The 6,675-nt window shown below is 39.0% G+C and overlaps 1 long non-coding RNA gene across 2 annotated transcripts; it reads right to left on the bottom strand.

The window, feature by feature from the left end:
• Window positions 1–241: 241 nt before the first annotated feature.
• Window positions 242–4,330, bottom strand: LOC143112439 (uncharacterized). 2 transcript variants are annotated; one of them, XR_012984745.1, is made up of 4 exons: window positions 3,450–4,330; window positions 1,783–1,841; window positions 1,107–1,196; window positions 242–798 (listed from the first exon to the last, which is right to left on the bottom strand). It is a non-coding gene; the product is annotated as an uncharacterized LOC143112439 (long non-coding RNA). The 2 variants fall into 2 exon arrangements; XR_012984744.1 differs by lacking the exon at window positions 3,450–4,330 and having other exon boundaries at window positions 1,783–3,442.
• Window positions 4,331–6,675: the final 2,345 nt, after the last annotated feature.

The following is a 6,675-nucleotide window of genomic DNA, read 5'->3' as shown; positions in this document are numbered from 1 at the left end:
CAAAATTGACACTGGAAATGGAGTTGATTTTTTTAAGTTATCACTCCTAATAATATATTCATGTTATCACCATGACTCATTCAGTTTCTCAAACCTAAACATTGTCACTTCAGTCTCTTATATTTTTAAGTCGACTTCACTCTATTGAAACACATTTTTTGACTGTTTAGGTTTACTATTTACCTCAAAATCAAAAATATTTTATTTGTATGATTCAAATAAAAAACTACTCAAAAGACAATTTCAATGCAGATTCCATTTATTTAAGAATTCCATTAGAATTCTAACAGAACAACATCCCCAGCAATGCGGTTAATACAGAACATCAAAGAAATAACAAACTTTTACCACTTCAACAAAGGTAATAATACTCAAATAACAAAATAATAGGCCAACATAAATAAAAGCGAAAAAGCTCCATTGCTTGCTTGAGTATTAACATGCTGGCAATATCAACCATGACATTTGGAAAACAGAATGCTTACTCATCCATCATCAGCAATTTATTTTTAAGGCTAAGCAGCAGTCTAGGAGGTAACCGCTTCAGGTCTTCCAAACCCATTATATTTTTTTGAATGAAATTAAATGTGTAGGACAATTGCTTTGGATAATCGAGATGAAGTGCATAAATTAAGCCAAATAGCCAAATTATGTCTCTGTCAACTCTGCTATATCACACACAACAATATCTCCGTCAAGAACTATAGAATGGATAGCAGGACCAAACTTCACAAGGGAGTCTGTATCACCCGAGACAGTGAGAATAGCTGAGAAGTCTGGCAGGTCAATTTCTTCTGCCTGAAGAACATGACAGTAATTAGTTAATGAGTAGAGTAGTCAATGAAAAACACTACGTGTGTATTTAATATAATATGAAATACCAGTGAATGAAAAGTTAATGTAAAATTCCCAAATATGACATTCTTGGTGAATTACTGTAGTATGATTTATTTGCTATTCTGGTGGCTAGGAAGATGGTTGTGGTTGTTGTCTTTTGGCTGCAAGGTAGTATCAGAGAGGGCTGAATAGAAATAGAGATATATAGAGAAGACAAAGTAAAAAAAGAAGAGAGTGAAAAAGGACACACTATTTAATCAAAAACTTACATTCCAGGTCTTAAAAAATCCATCTTCCCACAGGAAGATGGGAAGGGCCTGCAGAGTAATTTTCCTTCTGCTGTTGACATTGACGTCTTCCTAGAAAGACAGAGGGATTATGGCCAAAGTGGAAGACACAAATCAGCATATTATTAATAGATTAATAGAATATTAATCCTATGCATATATTAAATAAGACTATAGTACAGGTGACATGTAAATACAAGATTAACTCCTTCACGCTCCTGATATGCAACCTCCTGCTCTGTCTTTCTATGAAATCGTGAGAGATGAATGTTCAGTGCATTAATAGACTGGAATGAGCAAATGCATGAGTGGTGTATGCATGGTAATGGGCTGACCCTTGAAAACTGACTGTGATTTAACTAAGTAACTGAGCCTGTGTCTCGGAAGAGGCGTCACATGACCTGCATAGCCAACACATTTTGAAAATGCCACATAAAATAAGTCTAAGGTGTCACCCCTTCTTTGATACAAAAACATCACTCAACCCTAGCCTTTGTGTATCCCTGTGGAGAGATGCAAAGGGATAACATTAGGCTAGGCGATTCTCATTCTCATAAATAAATGCTTACAAAATATCCCTATAACTTATAATAATATAGGCTACACGTTGGCTACATTGTGACACTAGTAAATGGAGGACAAATAAGTTATCACTTACCATGGTGTGATGGTGGTTCCTTGCACAGAACTGAAAACATGTCACACAGCCATCTGGTCCTGAGGGGAAAAATATTATGAACAGTATTATTTCACTTTTATGAACAAAAGTCAGTCAGACAGTCTCTTCTTCTTCTGTATAGGCAGGCCTATCAGAGTCGGATGTTGCCATTGATCATGCTTAGGCTATTGTCATTAAGTTCGGAGCTACAACTTGGCTTCCTATCCGTGTTAACAAAACTGGAATTGACGTTAATATAAGACATATGCTATTGCAGGGTTATTCTTCAACTATGGCGCTCTTTGACCTGGTAATTTTCAGAAAATGTAACATCTTTCAGTAAAAATCTTTTTGCATGGTTTAATTATCTACTCTTTCTAGAAACTTGCCCTAATAGTGGCTGTAAAGATTTCACTTGAATAATATATATTTTTGACATTTTATTCCAAAAGTCTAACTGTCATTTCCAGTATAAGTAAGTATATATACTCTTTTGATCCCGTGAGGGAAATTTGGTCTTTGCATTTATCCCAATCCGTGAATTAGTGAAACACACTCAGTACACAGTGAACACACACTGAGGTGAAGCACACACTAATCCCAATGCAGTGAGCTGCCTGCTACAGCCACGCTCGGGGAGCAGTGAGGGGTTAGGTGCCTTGCTCAAGGGCACTTCAGCCGTTCCTACCGGTCGGGGTTCGAACCAGCAACCCTCCGGTTACAAGTCCGAAGCCCTAACCAGTAGGCCACAACTGCCCAATCACATGTTTCCAAAACACAACAAAACGTGTGTTTTCAAGCAAAAATAACATCTACTGTTCCAAATGTATTTTATTAAATATTACACATATCAGCCAAAATATTCAATTTATTAATTTTCCAGAAATGTTGTATGTTGTATTATTTTTACATGTTTAACTTAAAATATGTGTTGTGCTTGGAAATGACAAAGTGTGGTGGAGATGACATGACATACATAGACAAATTTAAGATTTAAAAGCATTAAGATTTTTAAAAAAAAATGCGTCCCTGCCAAATGTTATGTTATTATGATGTTTTTTTCTACTAGATTCTTTAGTAGGCCTACTATGAAGCAAATAAACTGTGTTTTTAGGGCAATGCCATTTCCACCACCAAAAACCAAAGTAGCCTAAATATGTTTTAGTTTTTCTTATTTCTTCCAAGGACAAGAAAAGTATCATAGTTGAAGAATTACCCTGCAGTGTTACTTTGCATTACATCTAGCAGCTAATGCAAACCATATAGCTTATGGCACCTTATGCTACTAATAAAATGTTTAAAAGTGCGCTGCCTGTTTGTGCGTGTCATGTGTTTTATTTCCAACTTATGAAACGTTGCTTTGGTGTCTAACCTGCGCGGCCAAAGTAGGCCACACCAGAAACGGTTGATAAAAGGATCTTTGGTAATGCTAAACCATACTGTTTGTCTGTCCAGTTTCCACTAAAGTAGTGCAACAACAGGCTGGCTGGCTGGCTGACAGCTCAGACAACAAACTTTAGTTAACTCGCTATAAAACATGCAGCTAGCCCGCAAAAGGTCTCTCTTACATAGCCTACACTTTAGCTGAGGTCTGCCCGCTGGAAGACGGTAGGCTACACAAATAAATAAACAAAGTAGGCTACACCTCCATTTAGGCGCGTTCTTACCTTTGTGTAGTAGCAGTCTGATGATGATTGATGGATCATCTCATTGATTGCTTGCAGCTTGCCTGCCTACATCCGGGTGCGCAGCAGTCCTTGCAAACAATTAGTCTTAGGCCTACGATGTCAAAGTGTATCAATTTACTAACTGCTAGGGATGGGCAAAGCGAGCCTTTATGAAACACTGAAACGTTCCAAGCAATTGTGCCGAATTGTTCCGAAGCTTTGAAACAATTCCGACACCTTAGAGCTGTTTAGGGTGAAACAAATCTGTCAAATACTTCGTATTGGAAATGTAGTCTTTAAAGTTCGTGGCTCGCTGTGTTACCTGTGTTCAGTCTTTGTGAAAAGCTAAGCAGCATACCCTTGGTCAATTACTGGATGGGAGACCACATGAAGTCACAATAAAGAGAATCTTATTGCTGCAACTATGTGTTCTCTAAATCACTTTCTTCTTATAAAAACTCTCGATTTTTGAGAATTTAGTTGAAACTGTGTGGTTAATGGTGAAGTAAGAAAACATAAACAGATAGGCCTACGATCTGAAACAATACCTTACAAATCAAACGGGGATCGAACCACATTTGAGCAGCCTGGTCTACCGTGCAAAAAACACCCTCACTAACCACTACACCATCATGGTTATTGCTTAATAGAAAGCTACACTGTTAATTGAACGCGCTGGCACGCCTGCCGACACCGGTGAAACGTACCGAAGGTTCACTTAACTTTGGTCACATGATATGGGGATTTTGAACGATGTTTCGAAGCAGTGGTCACATGATATGGCTGTTTTGAACCACGTTTCGAAACACTTGTGCTTCGAAGCCTCGACACTGATTCGAGACGTCAGTTTCGAAAGTCACACCCCTACTAACTGCCACAATCGATCGATCGTAGACTAGTTAATTCACCATTCATTGGGATTTCTGATTTTTTTTATTGGTTTATGTTGGTTTGTGTAGGTTATTAGGTTATTTGCCATGTTGATATGAACCTAACCAATGAAGTTGCACGTCTTTATTACGTCAGACGTAATTTCAATCCACTCTTGAAAAAAATGAGTTTGGGGGTCAGTTCTACTCATATACTAAGAGTTAATCTTGTCAAAATAATCAATAACTGGGAAACTAGTCGAGTGAACTTAAAACTTTTGTGGTGCCTGAACAATATGGCAGCTTTGAGTACAGCTCAGCAATTTTATTGAGTTTACAACACTGTTGGGGAATACAGTGTAACACAACCCCACACACAAGTCCAGACACATACACATGCATATCAGCGCACACATACAGAACACACAGAACGCAAGCAAGCATAGATAAGTGCCTACTCAAAAACGCGTACAAAGATATACGCTATACAGTATATACACACAAACAAAATGCACACTCTCAACACACTCATTCTGACACAAATGTACAACAATACATGTCCATACTCTCTCTGTGAAGGTTACTTTTGAAATGGATTAGGGTATAGATTGTTACTGACCTTGTTAAAAATGTAATTAGTAATGTAACTATTTCATTAAAGTAATATACTGCATTTACTGCAACTTTACTGCATATACTGCAACTTAATAACATTAGTACAAAGTAAAATGTGATTGCTTTTGGTTACTTTTTGATTTGCTAATGAGAGGTGACTCAAATTGAAACAACAGACCCAATCAAAAACAGCCCTCAAAATTTGAGCACACACTGCCAAATAAATTGAGACGTGAAATAACTGAATTAATGTTATATTCTACATATAAGCTTTAAAGCTTTTAACAGAAAATAATATATTCATTATATATTTATATTCATAATATATTTAACCCCTTTGTAATCATCAAGATTTTGATTAGTAACTGTAATCTACAGTTATAGTCATTCACATTTAAAAAAAATATAACCAGACATAGTAATAATAATAATAATAATAAGAACAACAACAACAATTATTATTATTGCTGATGTTGTTGTTGTTAGTAGTAGTGAAAGTAGTAGTAGCATGGTTATTAAACAAACACAGTGCTACATTACAGTCTAGTTCTTTTTTGACAGTTGACTGGTATTCCCCTCCAGTTCCAGGTATGGTATCGGAGAAGACTGAGCTCTTTCTCAGAGAATTAATTAGACCAGTTTAGTAGAGGGGGTATGTGAAAGGGTGAAAGACAGGGGTGGGTGGAGAGAGAGAGAGAGAAAAAGAGAGATGGAAAGAGGGTGTATGTTAGACCAGAGTGGGCTTGAGTGGGTGGAGAGGAGTAGAGAGGGAGTAAAGAGGGTGGAGGAGTGGAGAGGGTGGTTGGAGGGCAGGGTAAAGGTGAGAGAGGAGAGAGGGCCCGTGCTCAACACTGAAGCTACTATATGAGAAAGTCCCTGGCATGGCTGGAGCAAAGGCAAAGGCATCAGAAAGACTGATGAAAATCAGATGAACACAGTAGAACACGGAACAAGAGAGGACATGCAGAGCGTCGGTAGGACGTCAGCAGGAGCTATTAGATGTCAATGGAGAACTCAAGATGCAGCCGATAGTGAAAGAGGGAGAAGGCGAGTGGAGGGAAAATGAAATGATGGATGGATGAAAGGATGGACGGACGGATAGATAGATGGGTAGATAGGAGTCGTGTGGGGCTGGAGTGGTGTTGGGGTGGCGGGGGGGGGTGGGGGGTGTAAGGCGGCGTTGCAGGGAGTGGGGGTGGCGTCGTGGTGGTGATTAGCGTGTGGCTGGAGGAGCGCTCGTATTGATTGGCACCAGTGAGGCGCTGGGCTGCCTTCCACCACACTCTAATGAGAAGGCCTGACCTCCTCCAGTCAGCAAGGTCGCCAGACCCTACTGTAATTGCACTCTCTCTAATGGCGTCAGTCACGCACTCACTCCAGCCCCAGTAATGACAATTACCATAATGCTCCTGGTCTCGCGGGGAGCCCCTCAATCACTGGTCACTCCGGGAACGAGAGATTTGGAGTGTTCAGACAGCAAAAAAAGAAAACTAAAAAAAATATATATTTTTTCCCCCTCTCGTCCATCTCCTGTAATTCTGGGTGCACTCTGGGTAATTCTGAGTGCAATTGGGAGATTTTTGCTGAAAGTAGATTTAAAACAGCACAGTTTCTCCTGTTGTTGCTGCATATTCAGCTGACTAAGTCATATCAACACTTTGAACCCTCTTACACAAAGGCATTAATGTTCTCATAGACTTGAGCTCACATCCGGTTTGCATGCGAGTTGCTTCACGCTATCA

Source organism: Alosa pseudoharengus, unplaced genomic scaffold (genome assembly GCF_046254945.1).
Source record: "Alosa pseudoharengus isolate Yale_2024_CS ecotype anadromous, Long Island Sound unplaced genomic scaffold, YU_APseudo_1.1 YU_APseudo_1.1_scf_8, whole genome shotgun sequence".
Taxonomy (NCBI): Eukaryota; Metazoa; Chordata; class Actinopteri; order Clupeiformes; family Clupeidae; genus Alosa; species Alosa pseudoharengus.
The sequence above is the reverse complement of the archived record's forward strand: the minus strand, read 5'-3'. Positions and strand labels throughout refer to the sequence as shown.